This window comes from Lathamus discolor, chromosome 6, assembly GCF_037157495.1.
Source record: "Lathamus discolor isolate bLatDis1 chromosome 6, bLatDis1.hap1, whole genome shotgun sequence".
NCBI classification, from domain to species: Eukaryota; Metazoa; Chordata; class Aves; order Psittaciformes; family Psittacidae; genus Lathamus; species Lathamus discolor.
In genome coordinates, this window is record NC_088889.1 from 60,924,107 (window position 1) to 60,939,402 (window position 15,296).

At 37.7% G+C, this 15,296-nt stretch overlaps 1 protein-coding gene across 8 annotated transcripts in view; it reads right to left on the bottom strand.

Moving 5' to 3' along the window:
* PPFIBP2 (PPFIA binding protein 2) overlaps positions 1–15,296 on the bottom strand; it is a 106,963-nt gene that overhangs the window by 73,320 nt on the left and 18,347 nt on the right. The window lies entirely within an intron of this gene.

Consider the following 15,296-nt stretch of genomic DNA (forward strand, 5'->3'; position numbering starts at 1 on the left):
TTTTAAAGCAACACTCATTTTCGCTACTGAAGTATTACATATATCTCTTTTCAAACTTGGAATATTTGCTGTTTGGTCCTGCTGAATTCTGCTGCTTAGAAGTTTATTTTAATACCTCAAGAGTGAGATCTCATCTTAATTTCTGGCTAAGACCATGTCCAAGATAAAGCTTCTTCAATATCAGGTGCTACAAAGACTGCTACACAAGACAATTTCACCTCATAAATCAACATCGTCTTCCTGAATTATTTCCTGTCGAGGAGAGGATCAGCTAACACTTGTGCTGGATTTGAGTATTCTAATCATGAACAGATATTTTCTTGTGTATTTCTGTACTCTCAGCTACTCATGCCAGCTTCGTTATTTCTGTTTATGCACTTGCTAATGCAGATTAATATTCAACTCTAGCAACTAAAGATAGCAGATTTCCAAATTGTGTTAAGAGCCATTTGGGTCATATAACCTCTTAAATATTTTCATTTATTCAGAGTGCTTCACTACTCACTTTTCAAAACAGATACACACATAAAGTAGCATTGATGCTACTTTTAAAGATCCAGCTTCCAGGTTGGACACAGCCTTGGGTGACATGGTTTAGCGGGAGGTGCCGCTGCCCATGGCAGGTGGGTTGGAACTAGATGATCTTAAGGTCCTTTCCAACCCTAACTGTTCTATGATTCTATGATTATTGTGATTAGGACTTTTAAACTAGTTTTCTCACTCCTTTTGAAAAACCCCATGCCAATTTTTTCTGTCTTTTTGCTTAGCGAGTACTTCTCACACCAGAACCACAGATAGTATCCAAATTTACTTCATAATCAGCTTTGATAGCTACTCCTTCAATGAACTGACAATTTAAAATAAATGCAGAATGGGAAAAACTTAATGGAGCATTCTGTTACAGCATTCTTCATGTTATTTTTGTGCATACTTTTTATATACAGACAAGAAAGAAACAAGCAAACAGAAATCCACGCAATCCAAACCAAACACACACTTTCAGGACCACAACTAATACTTTAATTGTGAAATAAAAGCCAAAATCTTTAAGCTGAAGCTGAATAGAGACGTAAATCAATTGTTCAGGAGTTCAATTATACTTGGTAGGTAGCTTACACAGCCAAATACATAGCCCTACCATGCACACCACTGTAACTTTCTTGACAGTATTCGCAACATCGTCCCTCACCAGTCTAAATGCTCCACTACGTATCACATCTTGCCTCCATCCTAGATTATCATGGCTACAACATTACTGGTAATGCCTACCTTCTACAGAAAGTAACTTAAAATTCTGTAGGAAAACTCAATCACAATGAAATTCACACATTTGGTCATGTCTTTATTTGATTTGCCTCTATCAAACCACTACGGGAAAAAAAAAACACATATATGCACACTCTTTAATCTTGGCAAGCGGAAGAAAATGAAGAAATTGCCCTTGAGAAATGCAGTTTTATAAATATAAAACTTCTGAAGTGCTGGAGTATAGGAAGGGCCAGACAGGGATTATATGTTCTGTGATTTCCTGAGACTGGGCATACTCAATATGCATGCTTCATTCATCCTAAACTCTTCAACTGACTTCAGACTGGCAGAATTCTAAGCCGCCTCAAAGTGTCTCAGTTTACACAGTAGTGGAAGGCCATAATTTCTCACAGCTCTCAAGAACTGGGTCCATGTGTAAGGCCTACGTGCCAAGTTTCCATAGTTGTAATCTAAGGTGGGCCTTGACAACAACACTGTCCTGTGTAGGGACATTTGGAAGGTCGTAAAGAGCTTTTATCGGGAAAGAGTATCAGCTTGGCATCTCATGATTGAGACAGAGTCAATTCAAGAATTTTCAGGTGTTTTCTCTTACTGCTACTTTCATGTCTCAAGTTCTCCTCCATTTAGTTTTGCATGAAATAAATAAACTGAAGCCTGAAGAAGGAAATATTTTTCTATTTGTTGCTAAGAAAAACAGGACGCAACAAATTAAAATCATCAAAGACATCCTTATGGCAAACTCATGTTCCCTAAATTACCCAACAACCCACAAAAGCCGGTATATCTTATGACCTACCACATACCTATGACTGGGAATTAATTTTGAGTGTAAATAGTACAGGATTTTAAATTGAAGACAACAATAAAGACATTTGGAAATCATCTTAGCTAGTAACAGTAAACAAACAGCACAGTATTTGTTTCCTTACATGAATAAAAATGTAATGATCTTACAAGTCTGTAAATTCCTATATGCAGTAGTTCCATTAAACCTTGAAAAGCAAAACATCTCTTTGATTAATACCAACTACAGATAAATGAAGGAAGTAGACTGAAAGGCTCAATTTAATGAATAATTTTAAATCTTTCAACTGATGTTATTATCCATGAAAGAAATTTTATATTGAGAGATATGTAATCTATATATATATATAGATATAAATATATCAGTACCATTCAAGGTTTGTATTTACATTTTAAAAAGCAGGCCCTGTTGAGAGAAGAATGTACCTGTGTCTGACAACACCAGAAAGACAAACAAAAACCAAACCATATCTGTACCCTTACCATGCTGAGTATATAAAGGGCATAATGAAGATTCTAGCCTTCAGCAATCAAAATTCTAATAATTTCAATTAACTGGGATCACAAATATTAAGCAGGGACTTAAAAGTGCTTTGCTAGGCTGGACAGGGGCCAGACTACTCGAATCAACAGAGGTTACAAAGCTCTCCCATGAGTAACTCTCCTTGTCCAGAACAGGAACTACCTAGATCTCAGTGCATCACTAAGAGAACATGACCTTTCACACCTCCCCATCAAATACACTCCTCCACTGTGAAATTAATTTTAAACTTGTTTGCTATGGGTTGCACTGTAGTACTGTCTATGATCCTGGCTGAAAAGGAAAACAAAGAATTCCTCTGAAAGCAACAACTAATGCACTTTATACTAGGTAAAGAAATACAGAAATGAAGTTTAACTCAGCATTTAAACTTAGAAAGCTTCCTGGTTTAATGCCTATATTCAAATAAATCACAGGCTTGCTTCTTTTGTTTGCCATCCATGTAGTTTCATATTAAGTAGGATATATATTGCTCACCAGAAGAACACACCTTGAAAATCAGAAGTAAAAGGGCATAGAAGTAAATAATTATAATTACATTTCTTTTCATTAGTTTAAACCTTTAAATCATCATGCTGCAAAACACTGAAGTTTAGCACCACACAGTAAGAATTTTGCAGACTGATACAAAAAGGAGATTCCATCGTGCAAACAGAACACTACATGTTACCAGTATACTCTGCCAACAATAATTAATTTGTGTGTAGTTTAATTATACACAGCTAAAGTGGGGATGAATGTGGTTCAAGCATGAGAATTTTACAGATACCCAGGAAAAATAAGAGCAGTTTTGAACTCTTGCAAAAAGACTAGTTTTGTATAGCCTTGAGCGAGTCACAGTCTTTCTGTGCCTCATTTTTTTCCAGGGGTAAACAGGACACAGGAGAATCTTTCGTCATTATGTTCATATAATACTCAACACCATGGTTTCCTAGAGTACTACTGGAACACAATTAATCATCAAAAATGTCCACCTTAGAGAAGCAGGAAAAGAAAAAAGAAGGGGAAAAGAAATTTTGGAACTAAGACATTCGAAGCAGCTCAATTCCGACTTCCACATAAAGACAGTGGATGAAGGAGGCTAAACATTGCTGCCCAGTATATGCATAAAATAAAGAAAGAAAAATCACTTGTAAGTTACACATTTCCTACACCCTGACCATGCAAGCACATTTTCAGTTCGAAGTTCCTTGCAATTAGCTGAATGGCTTCAAAGAAACATTCCTTTTGGGCAAATACATAACATGTTCAGAAAACAGCACTACTGGCGGCTTACAAAATAAATTACTAAGCAGAAGTAATGAAAGAAGCAGAAAGCTTTGCTAGTTGAAAATCAGCTCTCCTCAGCTAATGCTCCATACATTCATCCATCACCCAACTTTCATCACTCGTAGCAGTAGATCCTGTTTCTGATCTCCGACTTTTCCTTGTATTGTAACTTCTGCTTACCTGCATTCATTCTTATTAGCTAATTATTTTTGTTCTAAAACTGGTTGAGTTTTGGAAAAAAAAAAAAAAAAATCTGCTAAGACACAGCTCAACCATCAGTGGTTAAAAAAAGATTTTCCTAAACCTGCTGACTCCTTTAGTCCAGAACAGCAAAAAACCAACAAAAGCCCTACGACAAAGCCAAAAAGTTACTTCTATGCTGGGGTAAGGATGACTTCATAGAAAGCTGAACTAATCAAGGGTAACAATTTTGAAATATGACCAACAGTGGTTTAGAATAAAATTACAAATATACATTTTCTCTGGCCTTTAAATCCATCATTACACTGCTAGAGAACTTTGTTTTTTTACCTTAGTTTTTACTCAGTAAGCATATAGGTTGTCCAAGTTCTTCCTCTCTCCTTCAAGACTACAGAGTGTAATTTTCTTTGAAGCACAAGTCTCTTTTTCCTCATGAAGACAGTCTTGAAAATGTGAATTTATGTAAACTAGCAGTAAGGTCCAGATGGGACATAATTCAGACTCCTTGTTCCTAAGCCTACTGTCAAAGAAGTGAAGTAGCAGCTCAATCCTTTCCTCTAATACTGCAATGCAAAATACATCACAACTGGTGTGTTGTGAATCATAGCTCATATTAGCTTCTCCTCAAATCTCTGCTTTTAGATCTTTAACTACAGGGAACAACTGTTAAGCCGGATTAGCAGGAAGTCCTAAGAAAAAATTTCCAAGCCTAGAAACTTTAATGACCACATTCAGATGCAAGTTTCAAGAAGCTCAGACCACTTTCAACTGAGCTTTATTTACAACCATACATGGAGTCCTTGAGACAGTTTTCAAGAACTGTCTATAATTTCTTATGCAAATTATGTAATTACTCAACCTTTTTCCTTTTCCATGCTTACAGACTAAACTGTGATGTGCAGCACATTAGGTATTGTACACTCAGCTACAACAAAAAGATCTCTCCTATCCAGAAACACAGGCTAAGCAGCCTCACAGCTGGTGAAAAAAAGATGATGGATTATGCAGCTATGATGGAGATGTGAGTCTCCACTGCACAGGAAGAACAGGATCAACACATTTTCTTAAAGAACAAATACTTGCACCCATTATCTGTTTTTTTTTTTTTATTTACACACAAATATAAGTGCATTTAGGGCCTGTGAAACCAGTAGTCTAACTAATAAAGTGTTGTGAGACAACAAATACATCTTTTTAGTACAAAATCCGTAACAGTTTGTAGTAAGCAGTAGTAAGCTACTGGTAACATCAATACAGTTTCATGAAAAAAATGAATCCCTGAAAGCATGGGGAAAAGAACATTCAGTTTGTGAGGAAATAAAGGCATCTTGTTTTACAAAAATTACACTATTTTTAAAAAGATTCCTTCGGATCCACTTCATTGCCTGGAAGTAGGAAGTTGAGAAGCTCTGATTTTAAAGTTAACAAACTCCCATGTTTCATAAAACTTGTTTAAATTTAGATCTTAGAAATCTGTTCAGTAGCCTGTGAAAGAACTGACTCATGTACTGAAAAACAGATCACATCATATAAACCACAAAAGAACCTTTGTGTCTCAGATTTTCAATCCTATGGCATTATGGCCATCATGGTTTAACTGCCTCCCTTTGCTACACGTTATAGCTGAAGCTACTTATAATTCAACCACCACCACCCCCCCTTTTCAAAACTTAATACAAATACCTATGGTGTATGGGTTTTATTTTGCATGAACACAATGCAGCACTGCATTTTGGCAAGCTGATGTAGGTGCCTAGGTCATGACTTCTTGTTGCTTTATACCAACAGAACTGTTTATCTATAGTCAGAGATAAAGAATTTCAAGTAGCGCATTTCAATTGCAAAGCTCTGTCCATTTTTAAATTAGATTTAGCACTTATTTTCATGAAAACTAATTTTGTTGTTTTGCTGAAAAGGCAGGAACACATTCAAGAGAGGTAAGACACCAACTTGATCCATAGATCACTATTTGACTTGAACCTTCAAAGGCCAATTTTGTCCTAGAAAAACCAAATTTAAACATCTGTTTTTGTAAAAGATCATTGTTTGTAACAAATTCTCAAGGCTTTCAGCTCCATAAGATTCTTTACTACTGTTCTTTTTACAGAGGGAATCCATCAGCACCACAAACAAGATTCAGAAAGTCTTCACTCTAACTTGTGCTCAGAGCCCCACTATCTGTAAGAAAATATGCTTAGGATAATAAGAGTATGGGAAACATGTTTCAGGACAGTAGCACAAATAGCTATAGTGCTTAACCTTTTGCAAGGTTAAGCACTCAAAACTGAGGAAATTCCAGACTTCAGGTTGCTCTGGCAATCTGGAATAAGGAATGCATTGACAATGCCATGCATGTGCAATCAACCTTCGAATTGCCATGATTTTCACATGCTTTTAAAATACAGGTCAAAACTGCACCTGAAAAGTTATGCAAGGTCTTAACTTGAAGACTATATCATGTGTAAAACCCGCAAAACATATATTATCAAATGGCTGCAGTGGTTATTCAAGCGTGTGCACAGTTTGTGAGGCCATGTCTGAGATGTTAACAAAAGAAAAACCATAGATAGACAGTGTGAAAAAATATGGACTAAATAAATAGAAAAACAGTGAAATGATATATTTTTGAAGTTATAAAAGATTTTAGATTGTTATAAATATGTTACTGTTGATGACATCTAAGGAGTTAACTAATTAGCTTTTCCAATGTACCAAGTTAATTAGCACGAATCTAATTGTCAGCACCTAACAAGCTATAAGAAGTGTTTTAAAATAAAGATAAATGTCAAACTACAAATTGTAAACCCTAAAAATTTGTGTTAAGCTTTTATATTTTCCCCTTTAATGTCCAGACTGGTTAAAGGTAAAAATTTTTGTCCACACCCCCCCCGCTTTGTGTCACATCCTTTTCTGCAACTGTTATGCCAGGAAGTTATCTATTTCTCTATCAAAGACCTGCTTTCAAGTAATTTACTAGTTAATTTCCTTTTCCGTATCTCTATTCTATCTCTATTAAGATCTATTCATAAATATGCTCTACCTAATGGTTTCAAAAAGCCTTGTGTAGTACACTTCACAAATGATCACCTTAATTAATGCACTGCAGTAACAAGATAAGCAAATGCTGTAGGTAGATTATTCCTTTTGTTCAGAAAAAAAAACCTAAATTATTGATTGGAAAAGAACAGAAAATGAAAAGGAAATACACTAATTATAACTGAAGCACAGCCTTTTAACAAAATCACAATACTTTTAGAAAATCTGGACATCTGTAAATCGATGGGTCCGGATGGAATGCACCCACGGGTGCTGAGGGAGCTGGCGGAGGTCATTGCTAGGCCACTCTCCATCATCTTTGGTAAGTCGTGGGAGACGGGAGAGGTGCCTGAGGATTGGCGGATGGCAAAGGTCACACCAATCTATAAGAAGGGCAAGAAGGAGGACCCGGGTAATTATAGACCGGTCAGCCTTACCTCCATCCCTGGAAAGGTGATGGAACAACTTATTCTTGACTCCATCACTAGGCATATCAAGGATGAGGGGGTCATTAAGAACAGCCAACATGGTTTTATGAGGGGGAAGTCATGTTTGACCAACCTTATAGCCTTCTATGAGGAAGTGACTAGGTGGAGGGATGATGGTAGAGCGGTAGATGTGGTTTTTCTTGATTTCAGTAAGGCATTTGATACTGTCTCCCACAGCATCCTCATAGATAAGCTAAAGAAGTGTGGGCTTGATGATCAAGTAGTGAGGTGGATCGAGAACTGGTTGAAAGGAAGAAGGCAGAGAGTTGTGGTCAATGGCGCAGAATCTAGCTGGAGGTCTGTGACTAGTGGAGTCCCTCAGGGGTCGGTGCTGGGACCGGTGCTGTTTAATATTTTCATCAATGACCTGGATGAGGGAACTGAGTGCACCCTCAGCAAGTTTGCTGATGACACAAAACTGGGAGGAGTGGCTGACACACCAGAGGACTGTGCTGCCATTCAGCGAGACCTGGACAGGCTGGAGAGTTGGGCGAGGAGAAACTTGATGAAATTTAACAAGGGCAAGTGTAGAGTCTTGCATCTGGGGAAGAACAACCCCATGTACCAGTACAGGTTGGGGGGTGACCTGCTGGAAAGTAGTGAAGGGGAAAGGGACCTGGGGGTCCTGGTGGACAGGAGGATGACCATGAGCCAGCAATGTGCTCTTGCGGCCAAGAAGGCAAATGGCATCTTAGGGTGCATTAGAAAGGGAGTGGTTAGTAGGTCAAGAGAGGTTCTCCTCCCCCTCTACTCAGCCTTGGTGAGGCCGCATCTGGAATATTGCGTCCAGTTCTGGGCCCCTCTGTTCAAGAAGGACAGGGAATTGCTTGAAGGAGTCCAGCGCAGAGCCACAAAGATGATTAAGGGAGTGGAACATCTCCCTTATGAGGAGAGGCTGAGGGAGCTGGGTCTCTTTAGCTTGGAGAAGAGGAGACTGAGGGGTGACCTCATCAATGTTTACAAATATGTAAAGGGTGAGTGTCAGGATGATGGAGCTAGGCTTTTTTCAGTGATATCCAGTGATAGGACAAGGGGCAATGGGTGTAAACTGGAGCATAGGAAGTTCCACGTTAACATCAGGAAGAACTTCTTTACTGTAAGAGTGACAGAGCACTGGAACAGGTTGCCCAGGGGGGTTGTGGAGTCTCCTATACTGGAGATATTCAAGGCCCGCCTGGACAAGTTCCTGTGTGATGTACTGTAGGTTACCCTGCTCTTGCAGGGGGGTTGGACTAGATGATCTTTTGAGGTCCCTTCCAACCCTTGGGATTCTGTGATTCTGTGAAAATACAAGAAAACTACCACAACTGTTGTTGTTCAGTTATTCTGATGTATAAAGATCTTTCATTATTTTAATTAATCTGTTTCTCCCATTATTATTTCACCTATAATTTGTGCCAGTTCAGTGCTTTGAAATAAATGCTACAAAAATCTGCGTGAAAATTATAAAATGTTGTACACCTTTACTGTAGAGCCTAAGTTTTTAATTGGAAAATACTGTGAAGCTTGAATAGGACATTAATGATAAAAATATAAAACTATCTGGAAGTATACAAATGAAAATTAAAAACAAGCTATTCTTTAGGCATTCTACACAATCACAAGGGGTGCATACTGCCCATCAGCTGCATGTCAATCAGGGTGCAGCTCAAGTAAGATCCACCCACCCCCCCCAACACACACCACAAAAAATAGGATTAAGTGCTCTCTGTCTGGTCTGGACAATTTCAGTCCCTTATGAAGCAGAACAGAGCTGTCTATCTTTTTCTCTTAAAGTGCTGTGAGAGTAGTCCTTGATTTCTGAATGAATCACCTGATGAGGTATATGCACATTCATGGGTAAAGGATGAGGTCGCTGGGAAATATTTTGATTTCCTGTTATTTTTGTAGGAACTTAGTAAAAACCTTATTCCACAAAATCTAAACTTCATCCAAAGGGGTTCAAATAGAAATGTTAGTATGTTTTGCCCACTCTTGCATTTTCAGTCCAAATTCTAATAATTTAACTAGAGGTGACTTAGTAATCTAACATATCCAGGAATGTAGCGTAGCTCTAGAACTTGAACTCTATGGATTTCATGGTAAAATAATAATAGGGTAGAAAAAGAAAAGAAAAAATGAAGGAAACACCCCCCCTTCCCCAACACACACACACGGGTCCTCCTTCAAATTCTGGCAAACAGATGCCATGGAGAAAATACATTAAACTTGAATTAAAATCCTCTTATGCATAATTTCCTCTAAAGGCCCATTTTTCAGCAAGAGTGAGCGAACTGGTTGGGTTTGCAGTACACAGCTAAAGCAATGAACTGAACACCAGCCACCTCAGGAAAAGGGAATTTAAATATGCATACTTCCTGGACAACTTCTTCAAAGTTTTTAATTGTTAATATTTTTTAATCTCTCAATACTAATAATGAAATAACAGTAGATATCTACGCGATAACACGTTTATAACTTCCCCATTATTTTTCAGTAAGCAGTAATTGTAGATACCGTGGTTAAAAGGAAACTCAATAATTACACTGATTAGTTGGTGAATTTGAAGACAGAAGCAGACGATAATATTGTGACAGGAGTTTGGTCATTACTCACAACAGGAAATCATGGATTTCCAGACTGTTGACAGAGAGAAGCAGTTTGATACAAAATTAAAATAAAAGAATATTTTCATTCATTAGGATATATTGCAAGGAGAAAATAATATAGATCTTGAGATCTATAGTCATATAAAGAAACACATTTTAATAAATGGGTAAAAGCTGAGCAAAAAGGAAAGTAATGCTGTGGTTAATCCTCAGAGGGAAGCAACCTCAAATAAACAATGCATAGACAGATCTGACATATGGGCACTTTCTTTAGAGAAAGCCTCTGTTTTGAGTGCAAGTCATTCTAACTAATGGATGTCATGTTCATTGACAATCACATTAGTCCTTTTTGCTATTTTAGTCAATAAGACTAATCATCTAGCATGCCTAATTTATATAGCTATGAGGGTGGGTTATCAGTGCAGATGTACTGAAGCATAAAAGACTTGGGAACATTGACCTATCTGTCAAATTTGATCAAGCCCAATGAAATCCAATTTGTTAATTTTGCTTCACAATCCTACCCTCATGCACTCTAATACATTTTGTATTGCACTGAGATGCACAGTCTACAGTGAGACTTTTTATTTGGATTAATGAGAATCATGTATGAGCTATGCTAACATTTGGAGTAATGGACACGACTTTTAGAAATAGAAGGCTAAAAGTGGGAAGTAAATCTGTAAATATTTGTAACATGTATTTGCATGCCCAGTTCTTACCTTAAAAGACAAGACCACAATCAAATATTTTAACAATAACTACAGCTAAGAAAAGAAATCAGGACTGTTTTCTCATTAAACAGAGAGACTGCTGGTTTTGCATGTGTATATATACATATATACTCAAGCTTCAAAAATAAGCCAATGCAAGTTACATATCTCTGGACTTCTCACTTCTTTAAAATAGTGATTAATGCTCATTTCATGCCTAAAGCAAAGGTTTCTGAAGGCAAGAGAAGAGCAGAGCTCTTCCAGTACCCACTCAAGCCTCATCCCAAAGGAATTGTCTTTTTCATCAGGTACATAAGGCTCCCAACAGTCATGAAGTTTAGCCTTTGTCTTTGAATCCAGTGCTGCCTAGAGATATCCACAGAATCTAGACACAGTGAACTGAAACAGCACAAGCTCTGAACAGCTGATTTTTTGCTGTTTCCAGCTTACTCAACAGCAGCTACATTTGCACAGATGATTTGTCCAGTATTTCCAGGTTTTATATATAAAACTGCAGTTATAAGACTCAGTCCTGGTTTGTTTCATGACAATCCTGCAGTCCTCCTCCTGAAGGAGTTTCCTATCTTATCTGTTCTCTAACCATACAGGATGAGAGAACATTCCTGGTTTACAGTCACTGCCCAAATTGCATACAAAAGCTTACTGGATTGAATTAGAGAGGATCAAACTTGAATAATTACTATGTTTCTCAATTTGAGACAAATTGGAATAATAACCGTGTCTAAGTATAGGCTCCAGCAGATATATTTAGCCCTTCAGTCATACCAGAATATTTAATAAATAGTTCTGGAACACACGAACATTAGCTAGAGGAGAATGTCTAGAACACACTTAGAGTCATAGAATAGTTAGGGTTGGAAAGGACCTTAAGAGCATCTAGTTCCAACCCCCCTACCATGGACAGGGACACCTCACACTAGACCATGTTGTCCAAGATTCTGTCCAACCTGATCTTGAAACACTGCCAGGGATGGAGATTTTACCACTTCCCTGGGAAAACTGTTCCAGTGCCTCATCACCCTCGTAGTAAAAAAATTGTTATATCTACCCCAAACTTCCCCTGCTTAAATTTAAACCCACTGCCGCATGTCCTATCACTACAGTCCTTGATGAAGAGTCCCTCTTCAGCATCCTTGTAGGCCCCTTTAAGATATGGAAAGGCTCCATGCAGCCTTCTCTTCTCCAGGCTGAACAGCACCAACTCTCTCAGCCTGTCTTCATATGGCTGGAGCCTGGGAGGTGCTCCAGCCCACTTATTGTCCTCATGGCCTTCCTCTGGACTTGCTCCAACAGCTTCATGTCCTCCTTATGTTGAGGACATCAGAACTGCACACAATACTCAAAGTGAGGTCTCACAAGAGCAGAGTAGAGGTGAAGGATCACCTCCTTCGACCTGCTGGTCACGCTCCTTTTGACGCAGCCCAGGATACGGTTGGCTTTCTGGGCTGCAAGCGCACACTGAAGCTGGCTCGTGTTCATTAACTCACCAACCAACACCCCCAAGTCCTTCTCTGCAGGGCTGCTCTGAATCACTTCTCCACCCAACCTGTAGCTGTGCCTGGGATTGCTGACCCAGGTGTAAGACCTTGCACTTCGCTCTGTTGAACTTCATGGGCCTGGCATTGGCCCACCTCTCAAGTGTGTCAAGGTCCCTCTGGATGGCATCCCTTGCCTCCATCTTATCAACCAAACTCAACCTGCATTAAAACATCTTATCTATTTCTAGTACTGGAAAATAATAAATATGGTAAACAATCTTCCCAATCAATCAAGCTTTTGCTTTATAACTAAAAATAAGTAAAGGAATAAAACAATATGATTTTTTTATTGGTACAGGTAGATATAATTCCAAAATCATATGGAAGTATTCAGTTAAAATTGATGTGACTTGACAGATGCGTTGTCTGGAAAATATCTTGGTTCTTCTCCCATTAGATATCTTTATATAAGCCTGTTTTCCATATCATACTGAATACCAGTGGACATTAGACTAAAAATTATAAGTAATGTGAAGTCATGAAGTCAACTCTCTAGAAGAGGTTGCCAATTTGCTCATGACTTATCCATGCACTGTGGAAACAAACTCTACATACATCTAGCATGCTTGAATCTTTTGATTTTAGATCATGGACACCAATGCCACTACAAAACAGCTGTGAATGGGAAGCGTAATCTGCCAGTTCACACAGAACATTTCTTCCATCATTTGCTTCACTTCTCTGTATCACTGTCTCCACCATCATGGGCAACAAAGTGTGTGAGCCGGGGGGGTAAAAGCAATGCTCTTTGGAAGCCTGAAACAATTTAATTCTATTCTTTATTTATCAAAATTAACCCTAAAATGTTATAGAACCTAAAATGAAAAAGAAGTGGGGAAAAGGAAAACAATATTAAAAACAAAACATCAACAAAACACCTGGCTTCTGACCTGAACTATTTTTCTGGCATGAAACTAGAAGAAATATATGACTTTTTTTAGACAGTCATATATTGACATTTAATCAGTTATGCCACATATCACAAGGCTATCTTTCCATACCATGGAAAAAGTACTCAACACTAAACACCTACTGTCATACACAGAACGAGCCTCACAACGAATGCATTTCAGAGCTTACATTCATGGAAACAGTGCTGAGTAGCAATGTTATCCTCTCAGCGGAAAACCAGAGCCTGTAAGTCTACAAAACTTTATTGAAGGGAATATGAAATGGCATTATCAAGTAAAACTTTCCTTTTTTTTTCCTCCTAAACAAAACATAGCAGTGCTCAGAGAAGCAAGGCAACAAATGTGTTCGGTGAATATGTGGGGTTTTATGTTCATTAGAGGAGATACTGGACAATTTGAGATATGTTGGAAGCACGAATAACAGAAAAGATTGAAGCAGATGAAATCTGTGGAATAAAAAAGCTGCTCAAAATCATTCCAAGTTTTCTAAACCTTTCCTTCAAATGAAAGCATATCACAAAGCTCTGACGACTCCTGGAAGAAAACAAATGTCTAATCTGAGAATCAGTTTAAACAGAATATGTCTACTTTTTCCCTCTCTTGATTTTTCTGAAGAATTGAATCATCAGTGCATCATGATATCACCAATGTGTGCTGGGCTATACATAAATCATCACAGACAAGAGAGACCGAGTTAAAATTTCTGGATGTATGCAGGTGGTTTATGAGCACATGTTCCATGGCATAATTAAAGGGACGGGGGCTTCTATGTTCCTCTGGTTCTTTTATAGCACTCAACACAATCATAACCCAAGGTTTGCAACGGCTAAGAAATTGTTTTGGATCCCTAGTTTATGAATTATGGTTTGGGACTCGCTGTTCTTGTTCTCTCTTTACATATCTGAGAGATATTCCAATAACTATCTGTTTGCATGTCTTGCAAGAGGTTAAAATCTCGTTTGAATAAGGTTTTGCATTCAAAAAAAAGAAGGGAGAAGGAAATACATAGCTAAATTTTCCTTAATAGCCTAGAACTTGTTCCATTGCTGTGAAAACTTATTTGTGGAGTTATAGCCATCATATATTCACATGTACACTTTTGTGTGTCTTAGCAGACTGTTAAAGCTTACACATTTGGAATAAAGTGAAGACCCACATGTGAATGAGAAACAAAATGTCTATAGATCTTTTAAACTAAAAATCCTGAATAAGACTTCCTGCCTATGCATGGTTAGTCTAATAGTTATATTTGAAGCTCTGTATTAATGTCCAGATAGAAACCTTTACTAAAACAGCAGGGAGAAATACAACTACAGCAAAAGAAGGCTGATGTCATCATCTTCATCATTATGTAAAAAAAATCTGAAGGCCCAGCATGGGTGTCACTATTTAAATTTATAAAGCTTTAGTGAATGCTTTCCCATTGTGCACAAGTGAGATCATTGCCCTACCCAGATACTTCTTTTAGAAGCTCATACTGTATAGTGTGTGAGCACAAACCCCAAAGGTATGAGTCCTAACCAGAGAAATCAACTTCTCTTCTTGGATGCTGTAATGTTGAGAGAAAAATTTTTAATTGCCTTACTATGACAGCACCAAAAGACAACAAATTCTGTCTTGCATAATATGCCTTTCTCATGGACAGCTGTGTAGAAAAGAAATTCATAGCACCATTCCTGAATATAAATTTTAACATGAAGATACACACTCTAACTCATTAGGCCATGATGGTAATTAATTGCTAAGCTATTTTAAATACATACATAATAAACAAAATTATATGATTATATATACACATTTTTTTATATTTTATATATATATATTTGTATATCGATATGTGTGTGTTTGTGTAAAAATATAGATATATACTATCCACCTAACTGAAAACTATTTTCAAAGCACGCTGAAATAAAAAAC